Raw genomic sequence first — 25186 nt, forward strand, 5'->3', positions numbered from 1 at the left:
GTCTAGTCTATCTTTTAAGCCTAGAGATTCTTTCGTACATTGCTATGGTTGCATGAAAACCACAAAAAAGTTGCAAAAAAGTCAATATGAGTTATCAGCTACAAAGATACTCAGACATTACTCAATCACAAAAACTGTGTATCAGTATAAAACAAAAATGGAATATTGATTTGGGAGTTTGGTACCATTTAACAACTACTTTAAAAAACCCCATAAATTGATCCTTCGGCTACGCAACTGGAAATGCTCTATTGCCTACCTACCACTCTGTACCATAATGTCAGACTCAAAAAATCCCAAGAACACAAAATAATAAGAAAAATAACTTCCCTCTAGTGGGTAATAATCTCATTAAGTACTAAAAGAAGAGCTTTCCTTGTAGTAAAAGGTTTGTTAGGGGATTTTTGAAAGAATTCTTTTCTTCAGCTAATTATAGCATTTTAAGTGACTGCAAGATTGTCAACACTCATAAACAGGTAGCAAATGTTCTTGGAAATATCTTGGGGAGATACAAAAGACTTACAGCCGTACTGAATGCAGCTGAAGATTTTCACCCTTCTCTGAGCTGGAGCTGGTTAAAATCATTTGCCCTTCTTTTCTTTAGATTTTCCAAAGACTGAAAACAGGAGAATGTGAAATGTTACTGAAATTTATCCCAGGTTCACAAACAATGTTTTTTGGTATTTGAAAATTACTTGCAGCTTCTGTTCACAGTTTCTTCTGCCTTTGCAAACCATGAATAACAGCCCATCTTTTATTTGTTTTCAGTTTCTCACAGAACCAGTTTGTTATGACTGCTCTCTCCTACACAAAAGCTGATCAGGGTTTCCAAACACCCTTCTGTTTATTTATGGCAAGCTGCAGTGTAAACATTTGCTTACTACAAATCAGTGCCAGAAATTGCTAAATAAACCCACTGTTTTAACACCTTTTACCCCCGACTATATGAAAGAAAACTAAACACAGTGCACATGCCTTTCTCTAGTCTGCAGATATTCATCACAGGTCAAAGCAACTTTCTCTTCTTTCAAGATAGAATGGGTACAAGTTCGGCAGCACTGCTGGCTTCTATACTTCCTTCTTTTGCCTGACCTGGTTTAAGAGTCTAAGAGAGACTTCTCTGTGGCTGCTTTTTAATTTTTAGGGGGAGGTTTGTTTTTGTGTTTTTTTTTCTTAAAGCTCTAAGAGACACGTTGGTGATCCAATCCCCAATACCCCTCCACAAACAGTGATGCCAGCAAAACACATGAGCAACAAGCTGCAGCAGGAGGGCAGAGGGATCAGGAGTACCTCAAGCCAGCACAGCTGCAGAACATCTTGTGTCAAAACAAGATGGATAAGGTGTCATAAACCCATTAGATGGAATTTTCTGATAAAGTCTGGTTTTTCTGACAGTTTTCAAATGTGTGTAACAGAGATAAACAGATGGAAAATAACCTTAATTGACAACAGATAGAGGTTGTTTTTTTTTCCCTTCAAATAGAATCAGTGGAATTTACAGATCAAGATTTTCTTCAACCATTCCCTAGCCCTCCTTAGTGTCTGAGGACACAACTTTTCTTTACTTGGAGAAAAGCTGCTGTTTCAAGGAAAAATACCTAAAATTTAGATATTAAATAATTTTTAATCTCTGGTCTTTAATTAGGAGCAGAAGTTGAATTAGAAAAAGAATGGACAAGTGTTTAGACTTACGTGCTTTCTTCAGGTCTAAGCAAAAGAAACACTTCTGTTCATACTTTTTTCTTTCCTCCCACAGACTATACCAACCAGCTCAGAAAAAAAAAACCAAACCAAACCAAACCAAACAAAAAAAAACCCCAAAAAACCAACCAAACAAACAAACCCCCCCCAAAAAAAAAACAAAAAAAAAACCCAAAGTCACAAAACCTCTAACAAACAATAAAACCTCACCCTTCTCTCTTATATCTTTAGATCCCTGCAGCTATATTACCACTTTTTTTTTTCCTTCCCTTGAGGTGTTCAGGACTTGATCTGGTGTGCTATGGGCTACTTGATGATCACACAGTAATCTCTCTCTGGGCCAAAGAATAAATATATCAGGAACAAAAGACACAGCCTATGAAAATTCACTCCTTGGGTTTCCAACAATTTTCAACATTCAAAGTACACAAGCCAGTGACAGGATAAATGTAGAAACATAATGTGTAATTCACGGAATCAACCTATGCAACTAAAGATGCTTTGACTCCCCTTCCCCTGTATGCCCCATGCCCTGCCATATATTATTGCCCCCGAGCACAGGCAACACTTCTGTTGCCACTGGTGTCATGGCACAAACCTGTACTGACTTCCGACAGTAGAGCCTACAACCAGACAAAATGCAGGCACTTGTTCTACTCCAGCCTTGCAATACGTGCAGAGGGAGGCAGAAGGCTGGAGGTATTTATGTCTTAAACTGCTACAAATTGCAACTGACAAGGTTCTGCTACTAGAGTCTTAATTCTCTTCACCTACCCAGCAACACCACTAAAAATCAATGCAAGTCCATAGTGCAAGAGTTAGTTTTAATTAGCAAAGACAGTAAATTCAAACAGCCTGTCTAGCAGCTTTCCAGCCTTTAAGGAAGAGTTGCACCACGGTAGATTGGGAATCCTGGGGAGATGTGAACAGCTGCAAGGAATATAAACTCCACTAGTTCTGTGTATGACTTATTCTCATCTGCTGTCATGTACATCCAAAGATATAAAGCATGAAATCTGATGCCAATATGCCTGATGGACCTGATCAAAGGGTCTTAAAGAAATTGAACAAATCTAATAAAAGGAAAAAAAAAAGGTTAAAAAAGGTTAAAAAGGAGAAGAGAAGAGAAGAGAAGAGAAGAGAAGAGAAGAGAAGAGAAGAGAAGAGAAGAGAAGAGAAGAGAAGAGAAGAGAAGAGAAGAGAAGAGAAGAGAAGAGAAGAGAAGAGAAGAGAAGAGAAGAGAAGAGAAGAGAAGAGAAGAGAAGAGAAGAGAAGAGAAGAGAAGGCAATAATTCAAACTGAATATATATTTGAGTCACACCTGTCCAGGAAAGTTTCCTCCTGTATTAGGTAGCCAGCCCTAGCTACCAAAACGTTTTGGAGTTTGACTTGCTCTCTAATACTGAATTCCTACTTCTGTTTCACCTCCATTCATAGTTATCCTCCTAAGTAAGCAAGCAAAGCACACCTAGATCTTCTATTAACATTTCGCCAACACCCAAATTTCTGCAATTCCATGAGTGTGTTTGGAGGATAGAGCCACATACATGAAATGCAAATTGTGACAAGACTTCACTTGCATCGCCATCATTCCATTTCCTACACACTTTCCCTACAAGCAAATACAGCATTTATATGCAGAAGTCACCACAGACCACAAGAAATCCCCAGTGTACTTTAATGTAACCTCACTGAGGATGGGAAGCCCAGCACAGCAGGGGCATGGCACACTCTCCAGTGCACTCTGCAGTGCTGATGCACTAAGGCCCTGCAAGAAAGGAGTTCTGCTCCCTTCCTGTTTGTTTGTTTGAGTTTTCTACGGAAACGGAAAAAACGAAAAAAATGAAGTTCAGCTAAGGAACACACCAAACTCACAAAACAGGTACTATATCCCCACAAGAAGGCAGAACTTCTGTTCAGTCTTGCTCTTGAGTCCTCTGTTTTGATCTCCACAGCTCACTAAAGTCAAAGTCCCAGTTCTGTTCTGAAAAAATCACCTCAAGTTCTTTCTTTTTGTTGTTGTTGTTATATGCAGCTAAAATATAGGTCACTGACTGAAAGGGAGCTTTCAAAACTAACAGAGAAAAGGCAAAAACCACAGAAGATGTACCCCCTCAAAGGGAGAACCTTCTTCTTATTGCTTTAAAGACATAATTTTTAAATCTGTATTAGATCAGGAAAAAACTATTACTAAAGACACTGTCTTAGAAATGTAGCTGTTAGGGAAAAAACATTAAGACCAATTTTAGAAATTTTCAAAAATAAATCTACAAAATACACATTCCACGTGTCCTGATGACATTTCTTCAACCACAGGTTCCTATCTGTTTTGTCTTGATAGGCCAGGTAGAAGCACAGTTTAGCTTAGAAAGGGCAGTAGCCCTTTTACTTTATTTGACCTGAAGTGAAACCTGATGGAAAATGTTTCGGACATAATAAGGCCATAAGCTTGCTCACATCTTCTTCAAAATTTGTTATTAATCTAAGCAATGCTGTTTTCACTTAAGCAATCACTTAAAAAACAAAACCAAAAAACAAAACAAAAAACCAAAAAAAACAAACAAAAACAAACAAACAAAAAAAACCACCAAGAAACCCCCAAAAACCCCCCAAAAAACCACAACAGAATATACAGGACAGGAATAAAGCCTTATGAGCAGTGCAGAAATGGACCTCAATCACTCTGAGATACGATACCTTCAAAACAAAACCCCCCCGTAATCCAAACTAGTGATGCTGAGCTGAGAATTTTTCCCAACTGCTTTTTTACTGAAGACTAGAATGAAAGGCTATTCTGGAAGCACAAGGGGTTAAAAAATTGAAGAGTTTAGACTACTTCCGGGAAAAATCCATGATCTTAAGATCTATCCCAAACAATCACAGCATTCAGGAAAAACGCATAAGTAAATTTTCCCAACGGTTTCCAACATTACAACATCTATACTGTCAAATATCACCACCATATGTATCATTCTGTCAGGAAAAACAAAGACAGATGGTTGTAGAAAAATACACTCTTCAGAACAACCGTAACCTTCACGTACTGACAAATCAAAATATTTACAGTATTTATCCCCCAACAGAGCTCATTCCCTGCAATTAAAGCTCTTCTAAACTGCCACAGCACATTGCTATGGAAATTCTGGCAGAACAAATTCTTAACTTATGTAACTGTTGAGAGTAGTCACCTAACTTAGAGGGAAAAAAATCATGCATTCTCAAGTGTTATTGATGTTCTGATGCCTCTGATATATTTTACTCATAATTGTTTACATATTACATTGCTTTCTCATCACAGAGAAATATCCAACTGTCAATATCAAGGTCAATAGCTTCCAACCAGCATAAGTGTGACTGGAATCTGCACAGCATTCACTACTGGAATGTCACTTTCTGAAACAGCAGCTTTCTTGTTTCAAGGAGAGATGCATTTCAAAGATCTAGCAGTGTATGTGAGTACATAAAGACCCCTTGGTACTGCCCCAGTTCCCACAACCTGTCTGCCCTGAGTGACTCCACTGCCACTAACAGCAAGGAGCACAAAAAGTTTCCTAATCCAGGTACCTCGTCTGTGCAAAACTCCTGCCCCAGAAAGGAAGATGAACACTGCAAGTCCACAGCAAGCCCACAGCAAGCCCGGCAATGGACCTCAGTGTTGAATCTTAGCTTAGTCCAAATTTTTCCATAGTTAAAAGTGCAATTAAAACACACATCCGATAAACCTTGACAAAACATTTTTCTACAGTCTAGAACACAGACTAGCGCCTACCCAGAACCTGCTGCTGCTCCTTCCTGGCCAACATTAGATATTTCACTTTCTTTCAAGGTCAGGCACATCCAGGGTGGCTGGTCCACATGGGAACACCCAGAACCAGGAGTTTCAAAGTTCTCCTGGTCTCCCAGTTTAAACTGTCAAACTCCAACATAATTGCTTCATTTTCATCTCTTGAAACCACCTCCCAGAGTGATCTCTAGTCCCAGAAATTTCCTCAGGCTTAGCAGGAATGCCCCTTGAAAAACGGTCTTCTAAGTATGTTTCTTCTCAATTTGAAGGTTCTAACTATTCAAAGCCCAAAATTCAGTCAGGGGTAAAAACCCACACATGAGACAAAATTAAAAAAAAAATAAAATAATTAAAACGATTACAAGACCCTGTGAAAGGTTTCTATTCTTTACTTATTTTCAACAATCAGAATTAGATAGTAAAATTCTAAAAATCTCTCGGAAATAAAAGCATCCCATCTACAAGCACACAGTCATGCAATATAGTCTGAACACAGAATGCCAGAGCAGCAGACCTCGTTTTTATTTCATAAGCAGTGAAAAAGCCATCTAAATCAGAACACAAAGAAGTGAGGACTTAGAAATCACTATGTCAAGGATCCTGTCTTTCATTACTAAGTACAAGCATCAGATAATTCAAGAAATTTGAGGGGATATAGTGCTTCTACCAGTTAGTAGTATGATGGTGTTTTTGGAGTGTTTTGTACGGGGAATAAACTGTTAAAAATAAAAAAAAAAATAGTTTTTCAAAAATTCAGTAATTTCCTAGGAAAATATTGTCATTTTTAGCCTTTTGGCTAAAAGTTTGTTCCTCTATCTCCAAAGAAGAGAGATACAAAAATTCAAACACAAGATTCCCTCCACTTCCTGCAATCAAGGTAATCAGAGTAACTGAAGTCCTAAGAGCAGAGAACACACTGGAAAATACCATACGGAAGTCTTAAGTGGATGAGAAAAATGAAGGATAACTTTTTTTTTTTCAATAAAAGAATTAAAATGAGATAAATATGTGGTTGCTGTGGGTAAGTATAATTACGCTGCATGATATTTTTGTTTGGCTAGTTTTTCCCAATAACTGTTATCTGTTCTCGCACAAGTGATTAAATTAATTTCATTTTTTACTTAATCCAATTCCTACATCTAGTTCAATTTATAATCATCACTTCCCCATGTTAGTGTGCATTAAATAAGTGTCATTCTTGGCCATTAAGTTCATCATATTCCAGTCAGCAGAATCGATCAAAAAAACCACAGCAGTGCCATGAATTTCTTATTAAATACATTCATTTTTACTGCTTTTTAGAAGCTGATCATCAGTTTCTTACTTTTCAGGCAAAAGAAAGACATTCTGAATCAAAAAAAACCCCAACAAAAAAGTAATTTTTTTCATGAACACAGCATTTTCTTACTTTACTTTGTAAGTGCTCACTGAAGAAATGAGCCACGCAAGCATAAATTTCCATCTGCTACTGATCTTCTAACCATACTTCTTACTGTAAAATCAAAAGTTATTACTCCCCTTAATAAAAAGAGAGGAAAAAAAACCAAAATAAAACCACCTCCCCTGATGCTACTCAAATTTCTTTGTATGTTCAAATTCAAATCCTGAGTCAAATTCACTTACACGATTAGCAATACACAGACTTCAACAGAAGTTGCCATCTTAAACACAGTTGCTCATGTCCTGTCTTAAAGAGAAGACAAGACTGAAGAAAGATTACAGCTCCACCAGAAGATCTGTGGGAATCTCGTATTTCTTGTCCAAGGCAAGATTCAACACTATTTGTTCAGTCACTTCCAAGCTTGCTTTCATAAAACTATATCCATAAATTAAATTTCTGCATGGTCATCTTTACTTTTAAGATATCCAGTTGTTTTCTAAGAGTAAAAACAGTGGTTAATCTCATCTTCTGTGAGGTTCAAGCTGAGCTACAAAGTGTTAAATAAACAACACTTCAATTTCCATATTAAAATTCCCTTCCCTAGCAGCGTTTTCTCTCACCTGGAATTGAATGAGAGGTATACCTGCCAATCTAACTGGACCATTTTCAAAGAAACCCCTAGACAGCTTCTTTCCCTCTTGACATATTAGGAGTACAATCCTTCCCCATCTGCCAATTCAATAGCTGCCCAAATGTACATTTTCCCCATGTATGTCTATACAGGAATTATCAGGACTTATTGTTGCTTGTATGTACAACAACACACAATATTTTTATAAACATTGTAGGCACCTAAAAAATTAAAATTCTTGTGCTTAAGAGATGTTAATTGGTACAACTGCATTATTTTTAGTGTCCTACTAATCAAGAGCTTATTATTCTCTAACAGTTTCTGAGAATACCCACACCTAGTGTACATAATAACTTTGTACATAATAACTGTAAAGTGCTTTACAGATGCTGTCAAATTATTCACAGTCTGAAGAACAGACAAAAGATTAAAGGGTTTTTTTCTGGAGTACTTTTGAAGTAAAGAAAAAAATTCTCTGTAATCATTTGTAAACTTGAATAACACAAAGATATGTGACTGAATAGCTATATATGGGTGGCTTTTTAAGCATATGTGGTAACTGTATTACTTATTCAGCACATCACTGGATTTCTGTAGGATCTACTTAAACAACAAATACGGTTTTCAGACAAAAACTCTAAAGAATTGAACACGCCTCAGCGGTCTTGCTCCTGCCAACTGCTTCATGAAGGCAGACCCCAGAATCAAAAGGAATTGGCAGAGCTACAGTAATCCTTTACCCTATGTGCTACAGTTAACAGGATTGTGGCCTCTGGGTCTGCTCCTGATCTTTTCACGACTGAGCAAATGCTGTCATGAACATTTACTCAAATAAGACTTAACCCCAACTCGCTTTTGAAACGTTTGTAAGATATTTTCCTAGCCCTACAAAATAGGAAAAATTCATGACAAGCTCTAAGAACTGTAGCCACACTATCTGCTATGATCAACGTCAGCGGTTTATTTCCCCGTGGTAAGATTTAAACCATAATTCCATTTCTTTCACATTTTATTGCGGTATCTGGTGCCAAGCACGCCGCTTCCCAGTGTGTGGTGTGACAGCTACGGATCAGCTGTCACTCCGACTCCGCCAGAGCCCGCTCAGGGAAGTCGGGCTCGCTCCACGGGCGGAATCGAGCCTGCACCGATGGCCGGGGAGAGCGGCAGCAATGAGCCATCTGCAACCTGCGGCATCGCAGGGACCCGCGCTTCTTCCGTAGAATCGCTCCGGATCGACCAGACGGGAAATTTCGTGTCGGGAACCAGATCTTTCCTCACCATCAGCTACAACCACCTGAGCAGCACCTTTTCAACTGCGAGGGCTGCAGATACAACGTTCCAGCAATTAGGGCGCCTGGATCATCTGCAATTGTGAGCTCTCGCATATTTAAACGCCGGAGAGGAGCAAAAGCTTGTTTTTGTCAGTCAAACGAGTAGCTTCAAGTCCCGGTTCGCGGGAGCGCAGCTCGCACGAAGTACCGAGCCGCCCTCCAGCGCCCTTGGCGCGGCGGTAGAGCCATGTTTCACGGGGCCGCCGCCAGCCGAGCACCTGGAGCACGTCCCCGCATAACCCCGCGGGCAGCGGGACTCACGGCGCCCCGGAGCCACCCCGGGCTCAGGTTCATCCTCCCCCCACCGCCGATCCCCGCCGCCTCCTACGCGGAGCCGAGGGCCGGCGGGAGCGCTGCTCGGTGCCCGGGGGCGCCCCGGCTGCTGGAGCTGCCGCTTGACCCGTCTCCCTGGCAACGCGGACACTCGCCCTCGCCCCCCCCTCCTCCCCATCAGAGCCCCCCATCCCCGCCGCAGCGGTGCTGAGCGGCCGGGGCCGCGGGGCACGACCGGCGGCCGCCCCCCGCTCCGGTCCCGGTTAGGTAACACGGGCGGCGAGGCGCCGCCTCGGGCCCGGCCGCTCGCTCACCTCGGGCAGGTGCCGGGGCCGCGCACGGCGCTGGCGGCGCCGCCTCTCCGCCCCGCTCCGCTCCGCTCGACGGCAGCGGGGGGACGAGCCGCGGGCAAGCAGCTGCCGCGCCGCAGAGCCGCCGTCCCGGCTGTGCCGCTCCGGTGCCCGAGCAGGAGGAGCTTCCCCGCCCCGCCCAGTGCGCAGCGGCGGCCCGGGAGGGCCGCACCTGCCGGAGGAGGAGGCGGGTCGGGCCGCGGCATCCCGGCCCCGGGTGTCGGGCGCTCCCGGGGCCGTGGAGGGCCGCCGCCGCGGCCCGCGGTGCCCCCGGGAGGCGAGGGCCGCCGCGCTGCCCGCCCGCCCGGGCCACGGCCCTACGGGAGGGCTGGAGGGCGAAGGCCTGGTTGAGTGAGCCCTTGAAGTAGCCCTAAGTTTGCAGGAAGAGCACCTGCGAGCCTGGATAACCACGGGGACGGCGGTGTCAGGGGGGCATTTGGGAAGGAGAATTTTAGTACAAGAGATACGGCTGGAAAAGATGAGGTCTCTGCAGGGTCAGGAGAACGCTACATCACTGCTTTATCATCCTGTTGTGGGGTTTAATGTGACTTTTAAAAAAAATCTTATTTGCGAAAGTGATGAGGAACATCCGCCTGAGATACAAGTGCTGTATACATTGTGTATTTTTGCAAATGCCGTCATTGCAGGGACACGGGACCCAGCTCTGCAATGAGGCTCAGAAACAGCACTGTTCTTTCAGCCTCACCTCATGAAACTGAGAGGTGGTGGGAACTTTTCTTCTTGCACCCTCTAACTGATGCCATGGTTGTGAATAACATTTAGGAGAATTAAAAAAAAATGAATGTAATGATTAGTGATCCATTCATAATCAGCAAGACTGGAATGTGCTTTAATATATAGGAGAAAATACTATTTTGAGAATTGCACAGATCATCTCTACTTTAGAGCAGTTTTCATCTTGCTTTCTTAGGAGTTTAGTTTCTGTTTTCTAATCTGTGAAATTAATACAAAAACAGTCAATCCCAAAAATCTCTGTGTCCATCTCCAACATACCTCCAAATTAAATTTTACATACATGCCACATCAGAGGAGTTCAAGTTTTTTCAGATGACAGTTTTTTAGGACACTTTTACAGCATGTGGGCCTTCAGTTTAACCTACTGGCAGATGAGTTGTTCTGTTGTAAGGTGCTTCCTCATCTGCAAAGCAGACAGTAGCAACTGGAAAGTTAGTTCAAAAAGTGCACCAAATGCAGTACATGGATTGTTTTGGGTAGTAATGCAAAGCTTCCCCAAGTCAAGGGTCAAGCAGCTTGGAGGTTCTGCAGCGCAATACCAGGCAGAGGCCCATTTTTGTTCCAAAACAGAGGCATAAAGACGAGGCCAGTGCTTCATTAGAACCAATTAATTCATGTGCAACTCAAAACTGTTATGGCTACAGTACCTTTCCTTGATTGCATCCAAGTGGGCTTTGAAGGTCTCCAGAGAGGCACTGACCTCCCTATGCAGCCTCTTCCAGGGCTCTGCCACCTTCAGTGTAAAGTTCTTCCTCATGTCGAGGTGGAACCTCTTATGTTTTGGTTTATGGTCACTGCTCCTTGTCCTGTTGCTGGACACCACTGAAAGTTGTCTGGCAATACATCATATTAAATATTAGAAAAAGTCACAGAGATTGACAATGATTTTTTTTTTTTTTTGGTAAATTTCTCTATTCTGGAAATGTATAATGAAGAGCTTTTTTATTTTACTCCTATTCCAAGCTCTAGAGAAAGACGGCAGATGTTCGATGATCCCATACACAAGACACATGTAGATGTGAAAGGCTCGGAAGAAATACCTAAACACAACAAAAATGAAGTGTACTAAATCTTGGAAAAAGGTTAAGCAAAAAGAACTATTGCAGCTACTTACATGAATGCATATTCCATTTGATCCTACTGTTTTTCCTTTACCATTCATATGAAAGCAACTTGAGCAGATGGACAAGAGCTTGTTAGAACTGGGAATATAAACTTCCATGAGGTAAAAACACTTCAGTTTGGGCCAATTGATGAAACTGGAAATACCAAGTAATCTATTCTGATCCATGAAAGAGTGATTGCTGCTCTTGTGGAAGAAGACATAGGGCGTCCTAAGAGGATCCTTCAAGACTCTCAGAGAACAACAAAGAGCATCAATAATAGCCAGTTTCTCCCACATCTATAAATCCCAAGGGAAAACAAAGTACAGTGGAGTCTGCTCACAGAGCAAAGAACATGATGAAACCTTAAGTCAACCAGCAGCTGCCAAAAGGAGATGTTATCGAGGAAGATACTGAAGAGATTATGCACCTAAAAGGAGACCTCTCTGCTGCACAAGAGAAAACAGAATCTATATTTTCACTGAAAATTCATGTAGCCCTTAAAGGAAAGCTGACAGTTTGGGAAGAACAAGTTACAGAGTATATTGAGATAATGAGCACCATGGAAAAAGTAGTGAAAACAATCACTAAACCATTCACAATTAATAAAAACAATGAAACAATGAAAACAGATCTGCAGTTCAAGGAGAACAAACTGAAAAGAAGCACAGACAGATCTGCAAGAAACCAAGATTCCTCTAGCTGAGAAAGAATATATGGTTTCAGTTCTGAATACACAAAAACTTCATGGCACAGCTAGCCATTTGGTCAGTACTATTAATATAAATCATGCATCTATGCAAAACTGTATCATAAGAGAGCTGTTGATCAACACAGTGCTATTATCAAAATAGATTTGCAGGAGAAATTAATGTTCTGGTCAATAAAGTACAAGATTCAGTTAGTGAGAACTGTCTGAAACAGCAACAGATGTTGACATCTTATGCATATTTTATAGATGTCCTCCTATCTATTAGCTGTTCAGCAGATAATGTATTTGCATTAGTTGCAAATAGAGGGTCTTTTACCTCTGTTAAAAATTGCTGACCACGGAACTTTCTCAAGTGCCCGAAAATGTGTTACAAAATAGGACTGTGCCATTTGCTAGTAAAGCTGAGCCATTCAAGTTGACTGAGAAGCAGTATCTGGATCAGGAGGGGCATTAAATATCTTGACAGAAATGGTGGAAATTGTCCTGGAACTAAACTGTTTCAGAATAACATAAGGAAATCTTTTGGTTGATGAGATGGAGGGCCATAAAAAACAATATCTTCTTAGGAGATCTCTGTCTCTGAAGAAATTACAGAAACAGACAGTGTTTTTTCTCAGATGCAAATTACTATGGGAATGTAAGAGAAGTGGAAATGGGAAAGTGTGTATATACAAAGAATGAAAATGAATTAGTGTCCTTACTTCAAAGCCAGCTGAAGCTGCTGGCACAGGAGATGCAGAAGTCTAGCTTGTATACTGTCAAAAAATGCAGGTTTGAAGACTACCATCACTGCTGGGCAAGAACATGTTTATCTGGAAAAACACTTCTACTTCAAAACAAATTTACTGCATCTCTGGATAATTTTTTCAAAAGCTCAAGGACATAAATGGCCTTTTATGGGCGTATGTTTCAGGGACATAAAAGAAGAAACTGATGGAATCCATAGTCTGTTCTCAGCAACTTTTTAGCAATTTAAAAAATGCACCTCAGGATACTTCTAAATGGAGGGAATTTAAAACTGCTCAGATAGTCAGTTTTATGGATCAGTAACAATCCTTCAGCAACAAGAAACAGCAGCTTCAATGTTTGCAGTAGGGAACAGAAGGTTTATTATTGACATACGTATTTTTACTGGATATTTTGTCCTGCATTAAGGTTGCAGTAGATGCAGTTTGGAGCTACCACACTGTAAGAGTATATCCTACAACACATTTTGTTATATGCATATCAAGAGTACAAACAGTTGTGTTCAAAGATCCTTGACATAGTGCTGTAACTGAAACAAACTAATTGCCAATTTTAAAAGCATTGGAATTCACCCATGAGAGCTACAAACCAATGGCCTATATTGACCTTAAAGAAGCAAAGAGTATGTCATGGTGCTGCCAGCTAGGTCCAGGGTCTCCACATCCCTGCTCTCATTTAGAGGCCTGCCTGAATGACTCCAAAAAAAAAGGTCTTCTTATCGATTTCCAGTTTGTGCTCACTAAAAGCCAGTCAATAACTAAGAACTTATTCAACAAATAGAATTGTCCTATGGCAATCAAAAGCTAGGAGCTAGACAGCAAGCAATTCTGTGCAATGGGGAGATGCAATGGATTTATGTATTATATACAACTTCTCTCAAGAACAGGGAAATATGACTTGCAGCATTTACTGTTAAAGAGACAGAAAAATTATCCTTAAATAAAGGCTTTTCAAGCTCTTTTTCTCTCTCTAAAAGCTTATATTGCCACAAATATGCTCCTTTATATATTTTTTAGAAGACTGACTTCAGAAATTGGCATCAGTGTAATTTTTTTATCACTGCAACATATGGCAGTCTTCCCTGCTGCCAAAACATGGCCATGTTTCAGCCTCAGGGTACAGCTGGCTTGAACTTAAAACTGCAACTGCTTTCAAACATAAATACAGAATTCTGTGTTACGCCTTCAGACACTATGAAGAAAAGTAAATACAAAATTTCTGTTGCTGGAGTCTCTGTGGACACTACAGTGCCTTGGGGCTCCAGCCACATTCTTTCCTTTTAGTTTTTGGGTAACATCTAAAATGATTAATAGTCACTGTGTCAGGATTATGTATTCACTCCATACTGAAAACTTCTGCAGTTCAGATTCCAATATTAGTTTGCAAGATTCTCATCTTATGGTGATTTATATTGAGTTCCCCACATAGCCACAAGTTACAGCAATCTCTGATCATGTGCAATCAGTGTTTGTGTAAACCTTCTGTTCAGTGGTTTTTTACAACTCATCTGTACCTAACCCATCATTTCCTCTTACAATGCTCTTCCTGATTTGCAAAACTGAATGTAAACCTGCTGCACTGGTGGTGCATGTTATCTCAACGTTCTGAAAATCAGCCAGATAAACACAGGCATTTCCTAGTTACTTCTGAAAGTATACCCAGCACCCAGTTTGATTAAAAACATGAAAACATCAAACACTAGATTATGTTCTGGGCAGCACTCTCAGCTGAGCATTTGTCACTTTACATGTCAGTACCACAAACATCTAAAAGAAACAAACAGAATAAAAGTCCAACATTAAAAAAGGAACAAAACATAGTATCTGAAATCCCACCCTTGATCTGCATTGCAACTGGAGCTAGAAGAAAACCCCTAAGTGCCTCGGGTTTTCTCATTGTTGGTCGAGCTGACAAATACAAACTACATGAGAGCACCTGCATGAAAGAAGCCCAGTGGGCAAAAGAAAATTAAAACAGGTAAGGGAGTAACTATTCCCTTCTCGGTAGAAGCTATATAAATAGTAGTGTTAGCTGTAACATTGAAGTTGTCTTGGTTACTGCTTTGACCTGGTTCTTTCATTTGGAACAGATTTAGTCACATGAGGTGATGTCCCCTACTGGAGGAGAGAAACTTCCTGACAGGTAGCAGGGTGTGTAAGGTCCTGCTTGAACCTTGCAATGCTTCCTCTGCTATATATGTTTTTCTGGATACAGCCCTGGATGCAGCCCTTAACATTTACAGAAAGGGAAAAAGGAAGTGGAGGTCAGACAAGAAACTAAAAATCCAATTCTCAAAGCAATTTGTGTAGTACTTTTGGTAGGTAAATTGCTGACCACTGAATTTTAAAAATTTTCTTATTCCTTCATCTCCCTTTCCAAGATTCCCCTACTCCCAAAGAACAGTTGAGCATGCCTCAGCCTGAGGCTGCTTTAAACAAAATCGTTCTCAACTTCTAAACTGTTGAAATCAAAATAGTCTGGCACATTAGATGTGATACTCCACAGCTTTTATTTCTGTGAAGTAGGAGGTGTATTTCTAACATCAAGGAAACATATTTTACTGCCAGTACTCTGAAAATATAGCTGCTCCATTCAGCATGTGGCTGCTGCAAGAGCATCAGGCTGGAGGCTCTGATGTATGAAAACCTGCATGATCAGATGAAAGGGATCATGACATGGCTGCAAAAGGAAGAGTAAGGATAGAACCTGGGGTCAGGAAGAGGGAGAAAGACCATGCACTCCTGCAGTGCTTTTTACACTGTGATAAGATGAGCTTGTATATGTAACACTTTATGGAGCGTGTTGCAAGCATTGGCACTGCCACTCTGCTAAAGAAAGCGTAGGCCTCTGTGTAGAGCACTCTGCATGCCTTTTGTTTTCAAAACCAGTGAGTTTTTCCTTCCTTTTTTAAAAGTTGGACTTCTGTTTGTATAATAGTCTTTATCTTACTCTTTCTTCAGACTTTTCTTACATTCAGGTCCTTTCTGCAATGGAAAGTAGCATGGGGATACTGAAGATCTGAGAGAATGACTGAATGTTTGCTTCACTTTTAATTCTAGGGCAATTAGACAACCAGTCCTCCTCTTCGTAAGAGGAAAGATGCAGGTGTTAGAAACCTGCAGGGAGAGGGAGAGCTCATAAAAGTAATTTATTGAGCTTTGTCTGCAGAACCAAAGGATTTTCTACCATCCTGTCCCCAACTACAGCTGGCAGAGCTGACCTCACTGTGCTAACTAGGCACAGCAGCAACTCCTTCCTCACACAGTTAAAAAAACAGTTAACCGTTTAATCATAAAACTCTCCCAGTTTCTAACCTCTGAAGATGAAAATAATAAGAAGAGCCAGTGGCTACACATTAGAAACACAACATGGGACAGTGAGCATGTGTAGTCTTCCTGAGACTATTCCCTTTCCAGGCACCATCTCGAGAATAGTTGATTCCATATCTTATCAGGGACTTCCAGTACTTCCCCATGCAAAAGCACCTGCAGAAATCAGTTATTTTAGGCTGCTACTCCCAGCACTTACAGTTTGAGGCTTATTATTACCTTTTAGGTTGTTTCAGCAAATGCTACCAGCCTTTTATCTTTCTCAGTATGTGTTCTAACAGTTCTCTGTGGTTTTCAGGGCATTACTGAAGGTTCTGTATGGCTTCATGTTGTTAGAGCATGAATTCACAGACAGTGGCAGGAAGGGCTAGGTATATATCCAAAATAATGATATTCTGTAGTTACCAGCAATACAAGGTGACAACTTACTCAGCTCCTCAGTGTCTGTACTAAGACTTCTGCACCTTTGTCAAGATTTGTGCACTGGAAACAGAAGATATTCTAGTCAGCATATTCACAGAATAGATGAGTATGAGTCCACTCACAGTGGTACTTAGTCATACTGGTGGCAGAATAGTAACTATACTTATTCAGACCAAAGATTTACCTAACACAGTGTAACTAAAACTTCAAAGGCTGACATTCCAATCCTTAACTCCTTAGTTATGAACAGTAGAAATCTGGAATAGTCAGTTTCCTGAAAGAAATCTTGAGGAAGACATATGTGCTATGCTTCTTATTCACCTTCTTAAAAAAGGGGTATCTAAAAAAAAAAAAATAGAAAGAAAGAAAAGCAAGTGAGAGGTTTTCTGCACAGTCAGTAGGTTGAGCTGGCTTACCATGCAGGCAAAGGGGCCCTTCTTACGAAGGGCGCTGTGGGGTAGCTACTGACAGAAGATTCTCCTTTAGAGACAATGCACTGTTAGACTGCAGACTAAATTGCTTCTGGTAAGCACACATAAAAGACACTTGAAACTAGTTTCAGGATGATGGATTCCACTCTGGGAAGCAGACACTTGTCTGCTCACATATACAGGAAGTCATAATGGTGCAGGAGACACTAAAAGGCCGATTGCACCTAACTTTCAAGAGATGTACCTCTGATTTATGAAAAGTCTAAATCTTATTTAAGGTTGCTAGGAATGATAGCCTACTTCCAATGACAGTCAAATACCATTTGGGGGTTTTTAAAATTTATTTTATCCAAAACAACTGAAATCACTACTCAAGTCCTTCACCAGAATGAGAGGCATGAAGTAGAAGTTGAATAATCTGGTCTGAAATCAGGAGGATTGGGTGTTGTCTGGAGGGTCACTCTGTACATCTGAGATGAAGATATAAAAAGCAGCATGGAGGGAGACAGGTTATGGAAGTCGTTAAATGAAAAATAAGGGTTGTGACAGCAAGGGCTATAGATGACAACAGCCCCTCCTGTCCACAAAAGCAACAACAGCATACACTTGTGTGTCTGTGTACACGTGTGTGAATGTTGCCGGACACTGAGCATGGAAACTATCTCCTGTTTCCTGCTGTGCCCAGACAAAAAAGGCGTTTATGTATCCAGTCTGAAAGGAGCAGAACTAAAATGAGCAAGATGCCTTCAGAAAAGTCGTTGAAGGCATCTTCCGTTTCACCCAGTGGGAATAACCTGCAAAATCAGAAACACCAGATAAAATTTTAGCATTAAACCAAATATTGTTTCCATTTAAGCCCCAGTCTACATAGGCAGTAAAGAAAACGAATGTATGGTTGCCTCTGCCAAACACTCATAATGCATTAATAAAATGCTAAGTTATAAAAAGTATCAAAATTTGAACCTTTCAGATTTCCCCTATTATTAGGAAACAGGAACACACTTTATCAGTTTTTCATAATAGCTCTTACTTATACATCTGCTGGCTATACTTGAGCCTTTTATTCTCTATTTGTAATTTATACACTGCATTACAAAAAAAAACCCCAACAACCCCCCCCCAAAAAAAAACCCATAAAAACCAAAAAAACACCCCCACACCTTATTTATGCCTCAAAAAACCAAAACATCTGAAAAATATTTCATTTTAGCTAAATTTTGCTAAAATACTCTTTTAAAAATTGCAGTGTTACTTTAAACTCCATTTTCTAACCTGTCTTAGAATATTGTAGAAGAGCCTGGAATACATGTGAACCAACAGAAAGAACAAAAAGCAATGGTCGACATAATCCATTCATTAAAAAAAGAAAAATGTATCTTGCTTTGTTACTGGGAGCTGCAACAGCTTGTGGAGATCACTGGTATGTGCATTTCAGCACCTGGAGAGAGAGAGAGAGAACAGATTCTGAAATCAATGCTGTTCTGTCTCCCATGTGAAGAATCTGTAGTTCTACCTCTTGACCCCACGTCCAAAAACATAATATAGTTCATCCACAGGGGTGTCAAAAAACTGAAACCACCTCATTGTTGTAGCAATTAACCACTACAAGATGACCCACATTTTCCAAACAGATTAAAGTATTACACAAGAACAAAGAACTCAGCATTTTCCCTCTGATGTCTCAACAAAAGGTGAAAGACTACAGGAGCAGCTTGTAGAAATCTAAAAATCTCAATTGTTCTTGGGGTGAGAGGTGAATTTCCCCTTGCTGCAAAGAGAGATGCTCTGCAGGGATCATTTCTACAGTCTGAAAAGAGATTTTATACCAGGATGAAACTGGCCTATGTCACAATCCATTGGTGAGAGTCTGGCAGTACTTCAGACAAGAAAAGCTTTGCTGACATAATTCAGACAGGCCATCAACAGACATTTCCTCTGGACTAACTCAGTGTACTGAATTATTTAAAGTCTCTGTCATCCATGGGCTAAAACCTGCTACTTGTAGGTTCAGCAGGGAACCTCATCTCCCAGCAGCTCTTAGATGCTGATACCCACATAGCACCACCGAAAGTTACAAAAATCCCTCTGAGCACCTAACTCCTACAAATTTTGTGCATGTGAAATTTATCATGGTATCACTCATCATATATCCTGTAGAGAATTCCTTAATTTATATTAGAAAAACATGAGACATCCTGACAAACTGCTTATCAGCTAGAGAAAACTTGACTATTTTCAGCATTTTCTAGCTCAAAAATTACAATTGTACCTATAGAGTTCCTAAACTAATGCTTGAGAACACTGGTTTTGTACTTTATTATGTATATAGGAAAGTGTGGTAACTTCATCATGATCCCAAAGACATCTTACATAAAGAAAGAAGCCTACCTTCAAGGCCTTTCAGTGAGTCTACATTAAAATGCTGGAGGTTTGAAGCTTAATCATGTCCTTATTATACAATCTAAAAATGAACTTTTAGTACATGGAGTCAGTACTTTAAATATTTGGGGACCTCTTTAATGGTCTATTTTAGTAGCCCCCAGAGCAAGCTGACACTTGCATACTTAACCACTGTATCTCTCTATATAATTAGTAAGTGGAAGTATTCAAAATACATCTGTGTCCCACATGCTGTCCCTAAAATTTTGATGCTGTGGGAAGAAGAGGCACACAAAATGGCTCTCTAACTTCAGTAATTATTTCCACTTGAACTCTAATACTGGTACTCGTGTTGGTATCATTGACACCTTTTCTTTCTAAACCACTCTTTAATACATTCTCTACCAGCACAATTTGGATATGTAGTCACTCAGGTAAACATGGATACACACAAATGAAAATACTCAGAAGACCTGTAGGAAGAATGTCATTGATTTTCTGTATTATTGTACATAGAGTATTAGAGAATAATGCAAAATTAACTAAAACAATGCAGCATTACTTTTCTTAACTATATCCTTCTTTGTGACGTACATTTATGGGTACTACTGCATTAGGTATAGACCAAATCCTTTGTAGTGGTAATTATTTCTGTTACAACACTGCTACAATAATCCACACTGAAATATTCCTAAATCAAATAAAATGTAGTATTTTATGGTAAATAAAGCAAGTAGAAAATAAATCTGTTTTTCCCCTGATCATCATTACAAATACATGTTATCTAAAACTGTGTCTCTAATAAGGGCTTCCACAGGGTAAGATGTAAAAGAAAAATACCCATGTAGTAGACAGAACCCCTTGTGGATTTCTTTTCTGACACTCACTGAATTACACTCCAAATTTTAAGAATTTCTGATTAATTTCAAATGCAGATTTTTGTCTAGAGCTTTGGATTCTTTCCCACCATGTTCATTCTTGTTTATCCTGTTCTGTAAAGATGTTATTGAAGTCAACAGGATTTTATCTGTTTTGTACGTTTTAAGATCAATTTCTAAACTTAAGAGTTTAGAATAACATTATTTGAACTAGAAATTTAAGGAAAAATTGTATTTAAATCAGCAAGACTTTAATATTGTAACTCTACTGGTGACTGCACATCTCAAAATATTCATTTGTTTCTTGGACTAAATGCTAAATGAATTTAATGTATTTCTCCAATCTTCTGGTAATGCAATATTGCACATTCATCTTTACTTGAAGGCTTTTAATTAAAGGTTGTAGGTTGTAACCCTATGGTCACATTTTCTTCGCTCTGCAGTCTGGTAGCTTCCCCTGATAGAATTCTCTTCCAGCACTAGTGTAGGTACATTTGCTTTTTTTAGAAATTAGAGGACTTGAAATGGCTTGTGGAAGCAGCCAAGGAAGATGTGTAATCTCAGTATAGTACTCCTTGAAAACCTGCAAAGAATCCTTTGCATGTGTCAGGTAGATTTTTAGCTACTGCCTCTAAAAAAATACAGGTATAGGACATGGACTCAAATGCTACTTACCCAGCATAACACTGACTAAGCCACTGAGCTATTAAACCACACTGTAACTTCTCCAGCTTCTTAAGATCTATATATAAGCCTTCTTTAGGACTGAGATATATATAAAATGGTTTTAGAAGTGTTCACTGAGGTCATTTTGGCTTTCCTATTCTGCACAAAAACTTGGCTCCCCATAAGTAAATAAAAGACTTCAGTTTTGCATGTAATTCACCTGCAAATACACAATTTGTACATTGCAGAAGGTTGCAATTAAAATGTAAAATGAATAAATAAAACTGGTTCTGCAACTACTTATAAAAGCGTGGAAAATCAACCCCTTGATACATCAAGTCACAGATAATACAACTAAATTATAAAGTTTTGTAAACAAAATGCATCACACCTGTATAAATATTTATGCATCATCACAAATTAAAACCATAGAGAGAGAATAGAAATAACCTTTGGGGATGGAAAAATATTACATTATTGTAGAAGAGCATCTTGCCAGCACAATTAGGTTATATATTTGTTATTTTTTATATGTTATATTTAATGAAAGAAACTCCAGGAGATAAATAATATTCTGAATCCATTCACCAGTTCTCATCTGGACTGTCAGACAGCTACTACAGTGGCAGTGCAGGAAAATCATGGCTACTGTTCCTGCCTCAAGTCAGTACAAAGGGTGTTGTTTTGGGTGACGTTGGAGCACCAGCAAAGCCAGCCCAAGATAAGCCAGCAACCTCTCCATTCAAATCCAATCTATTCCCACTGCTGGTTCACCTCCTCGTCATTGGAGCTGGTACAGTTGTTCCTGTCACTGCTGGGGGGAAACAATCTGGGAGCAAAGTGCAAACTCCCACAAACAAACCAACGAACAACCTGGCAGCAATACCAGTTCAAAGTATTCACACTCCTCCTGTCACAGGCCTTTTGTTTTTCCTCCTGTGTTTCCAGTAGCTTTCTGTGGACCAGTCAAACCATCAGTGATTGATACAGCTTAGAAAAGTTATGGGAGCTCTTCTCTTTCTTAAATCAGACCATCTGTGTGAAGTTGTTTACTCTGGAGGTGTTCCTGCACCCTCACATCCCTGGCACGAGGGATGAACTGAAGCCAGGGGTACAAGAAATAATAAGGCTGTCAGTTGTCTCAACTAGTGTTGCCACTGAGAAGAGAGCATGGGGTACTAAACCCTGTGTAAAGTAATGTAAAAATGAAGTAAAAAGGCACGTGTAACTGATGAAATTAATTAATTCCAGTACCAGTCTGCCTCATTCTCAAATATGCTGACTTCCACTGTGCATTTCCAAGTCAAAGTAACCTGCTAATTGAGATACAACAATCAGACAGGAAAGAATATGGAAGATTATGTCAGGTATATCAAGCCACAGTCAATCAGGAGAATTTAAATGCAATGTCTTTGAAATTAGTATTATCTGACAAAGAGCTAGTGATGTGTCTGGGCTGGTGTGTGAGTCTGTAACACTGCTACACTTGCCATAAACTTCATCCCCATAAGGACTTAACAAAAACTCCTTTAAATAAAGCACTGCAGCCACCTAGCCTTGAAAATATGCAAGTGTTCAGGAACACTCTGATCACAGACTGGAATTAAGCAAAATCCTTCAATGTAGATCCTTCTGTAGATACTTAAGAAGCCAGTAAAAGATGGATCAGTTGAAACCAATAACAGAGAAATAATCTGAATTAAGTAATAGAACAACCAAAAATCACTGAAAGGCAAAAGTGATCCATCAGTAAGTCCATCTCTCGAGTTCATCTTTAAGAAGTTGCAGGACAGTCATTTTTACTTGGCTCATAATCAATTCTTGCTAATGCTATGTTCTCTGGTCACTCTAGGACACTGCCTAACACTGATGAGATAAGGAACAAAAGGATCAATGCTTTCATTGTCTTTACTGGTAAACCAGTAATCAGGAGAGAGGACTCAATTCCCTGAATTCTTATGATACATGAATTTGCTCAAGTGACCATTTAGACTGACATCAATTATGAACAAACAACAACAGAAAGATGAGAATAGGAAAAAAGTTTCAGTGGTAGAAAATGTGGACAGAATCAAATATAAACCTGTGCTGCTGCTGTATAAGGGCATTCCTCATTTTCCTCTGTGGTCGACTGCTGTGCCATTCCTACACCACAAACAAAAAAGCAAACCTCACCTGCCTCCTCTCCAAAATTCTCATGTTGGGCACCTATTCTGATTCCTGATCTTCTGAGTAGAAAAGACAGCAAAGGAACTCGAGTAGTACCAGACAGTAACACAAGTTAATGACAGACATTCTTATTCTTCCTTCTCTAAAGGGAATTTTCAACAGGTTAATCAGACTTTTGGTGCTAGTTAAATACAAAAATTAATTCTAATTTTCCACTTAGCTACAAAACTAGCTGAGAAAGAAAAAAAATACATACAACATATAATCAAAACTGAGATGGAAAACCAAAAAGATTCAAAGAACAGTCACAAATGCACTTTTTACTTTCCATGTACACAGTAGCTTTTGAAATTTCTCTCTTAAGAGGAATGGAAGGATTACAAGGAGATCTAGTGTGACAGCCTATGGCACACATATATCATGAGATTTACTGTTTTTCTCTGATGAGTTTGGTGCTGTCCATTGTTGAGAACAGGCTGCTGGTGTACATTAACCCAGCTGGACAGCCTGTGTTCTTTTCATGGGCTATTTTGTTCTGTTATTTTTGAATTCCCTGGAAAAATTCAGACTCTTCATTCAAGAAAAATGCATCCCATTTGAAACTCTATCTAAGCTGAGTACACATACATTCATTTTTAATCATCCCACTTGCAGATGCTTTATATGGGAAAAAAAGTCCAACCTTTTGATTACTGATATTTAATATCAACACAGTCACACTGGTAAAATACCAAATTATATTAAAAAATTGTTTTCAATCTCAGTTCTTCTTCTTGATACAGTCTAAGAAAGATTCTTCAGAATAAAAATCTTGACCTTTTGATGCATCTTTATATATGAAAAGAACAGCCTTGTGCCGTCTTCAGTGGCAGGAAGTGACAGGCAGAGCATGACATCACTCTGTTTTTAACTGACTGCCTTTTGGTGAATTTATTTTCTTGTCAGTACATATTACTGCAGTGTTAATCGCATTCAGGCTTTCCAAAGACAGAAGCTCTGTGCTGAGTTTGATTCAACAAGCTGGCAGTTCTTAGCTTTTGAAGGAGAAACTTGGTTTCCAAATTTGGCACAATAGCTGATCCACAGACAGATCAGTAAGAATACGTCTCAGAGAAATGCTGAAGTACCTATGAAAGGTCTAGAGCCACCAAAGGCATCCATGTGGATTTTTCCACACCACACATACTCAACAATTACAAAAGTATCAAATCCTGGACTCAAGAACACAGGTTTATTCAGCAAGTAATTGACTACAGATATTTAATTAAACTTCAGCAGATTTTTAACAGCTTCCTAGTATCACTGTATCACTCGTCTCCTCAATTCATTCTCATGCAATGTCTAAAATAAGACAGGGTCAGTAAGCTTATTACCAGAGAACAAAAACATGCTTCTATCCTCCTACAGACTGTGAGAGCCTTTAAAATAAACAAGTGGAGAAACTGCGCCTTCCTGATTCTCAAAAAGAGCAGAAATCCAGCACACACCATGCTTATGCTGCCCTGCCTCCATTCCCTTTCTGTATCTATTTGGCTTCTTTCTAAGGAGAACACAGCCATCATTAATCCAGCAATAAAGCTCATTGTAGCCTTGACAACTATCACACCATAATTATTATTACTAAATAATGCTACAAGTAGGAGACCAAGTTCTGAAACCCCAGGTTTTGTATGCCCCCAATAATAAGAAAAACTAGATAGTCGCAAAGGCAGAAAAAAAAAAGTGTTTCCCACAAAAAACCCCAAACAAAAAACAAAACAAAAACCAAACCAAAACAAAAAAAGAACAAACCACCAAAAAACAACCAATCACCCACCCAAAAAAAAAAAAACCCAAAAAACAAAGACAAAAAAAAAAAAAAAAAAAAAAAAAAAAATCCCCAAAACAAAACCAAACACACAAAATCCCCACCACAAGAAGATGCCTGGTCTTTTCTCTGTCCTTCATTAACACTCCCACTTCATTCAGGCAACTCCTAACTAGCGGCCCAGAGGGCACTAAAAGTCTGCAAACAGCACATACACAATTTAAACCCACAAGGGAATTACATATTGGCTAATTCACACAGCAGCTGGTATGAACGAGTCATTAATCTCTGTTGGTAAGACACCTAATCAGTCGCGGCTGAATAAAGTAGTCAAC

General features: G+C 39.6%; 1 protein-coding gene, 1 long non-coding RNA gene and 1 pseudogene across 2 annotated transcripts in view; 1 reads left to right on the forward strand and 2 right to left on the reverse strand.

Moving 5' to 3' along the window:
* KLHL32 (kelch like family member 32) overlaps positions 1-9576 on the reverse strand; it is a 121723-nt gene extending 112147 nt beyond the window's left edge. Inside the window, exon 1 of the mRNA XM_066180518.1 lies at positions 9416-9576. The gene's annotated coding sequence lies outside the window, so the exon portion shown is untranslated. The remainder of the gene's footprint in view (positions 1-9415) is intronic.
* Positions 9577-11114: 1538 nt separating this feature from the next.
* LOC136287527 (kinesin-like protein KIF11-A) lies at positions 11115-12990 on the forward strand (annotated as a pseudogene).
* A 4284-nt stretch (positions 12991-17274) lies between these two features.
* LOC136287113 (uncharacterized) lies at positions 17275-25070 on the reverse strand. Its single transcript, XR_010720068.1, has 3 exons — positions 24956-25070; positions 18225-18390; positions 17275-17746 (listed from the first exon to the last, which is right to left on the reverse strand). It is a non-coding gene; the product is annotated as an uncharacterized lncRNA (long non-coding RNA).
* Positions 25071-25186: the final 116 nt, after the last annotated feature.

This window comes from Chamaea fasciata, unplaced genomic scaffold (assembly GCF_029207755.1).
Source record: "Chamaea fasciata isolate MVZ Bird 193981 ecotype frontalis unplaced genomic scaffold, bChaFas1.0.hap1 SCAF_3, whole genome shotgun sequence".
Classification (NCBI taxonomy): domain Eukaryota; kingdom Metazoa; phylum Chordata; class Aves; order Passeriformes; family Sylviidae; genus Chamaea; species Chamaea fasciata.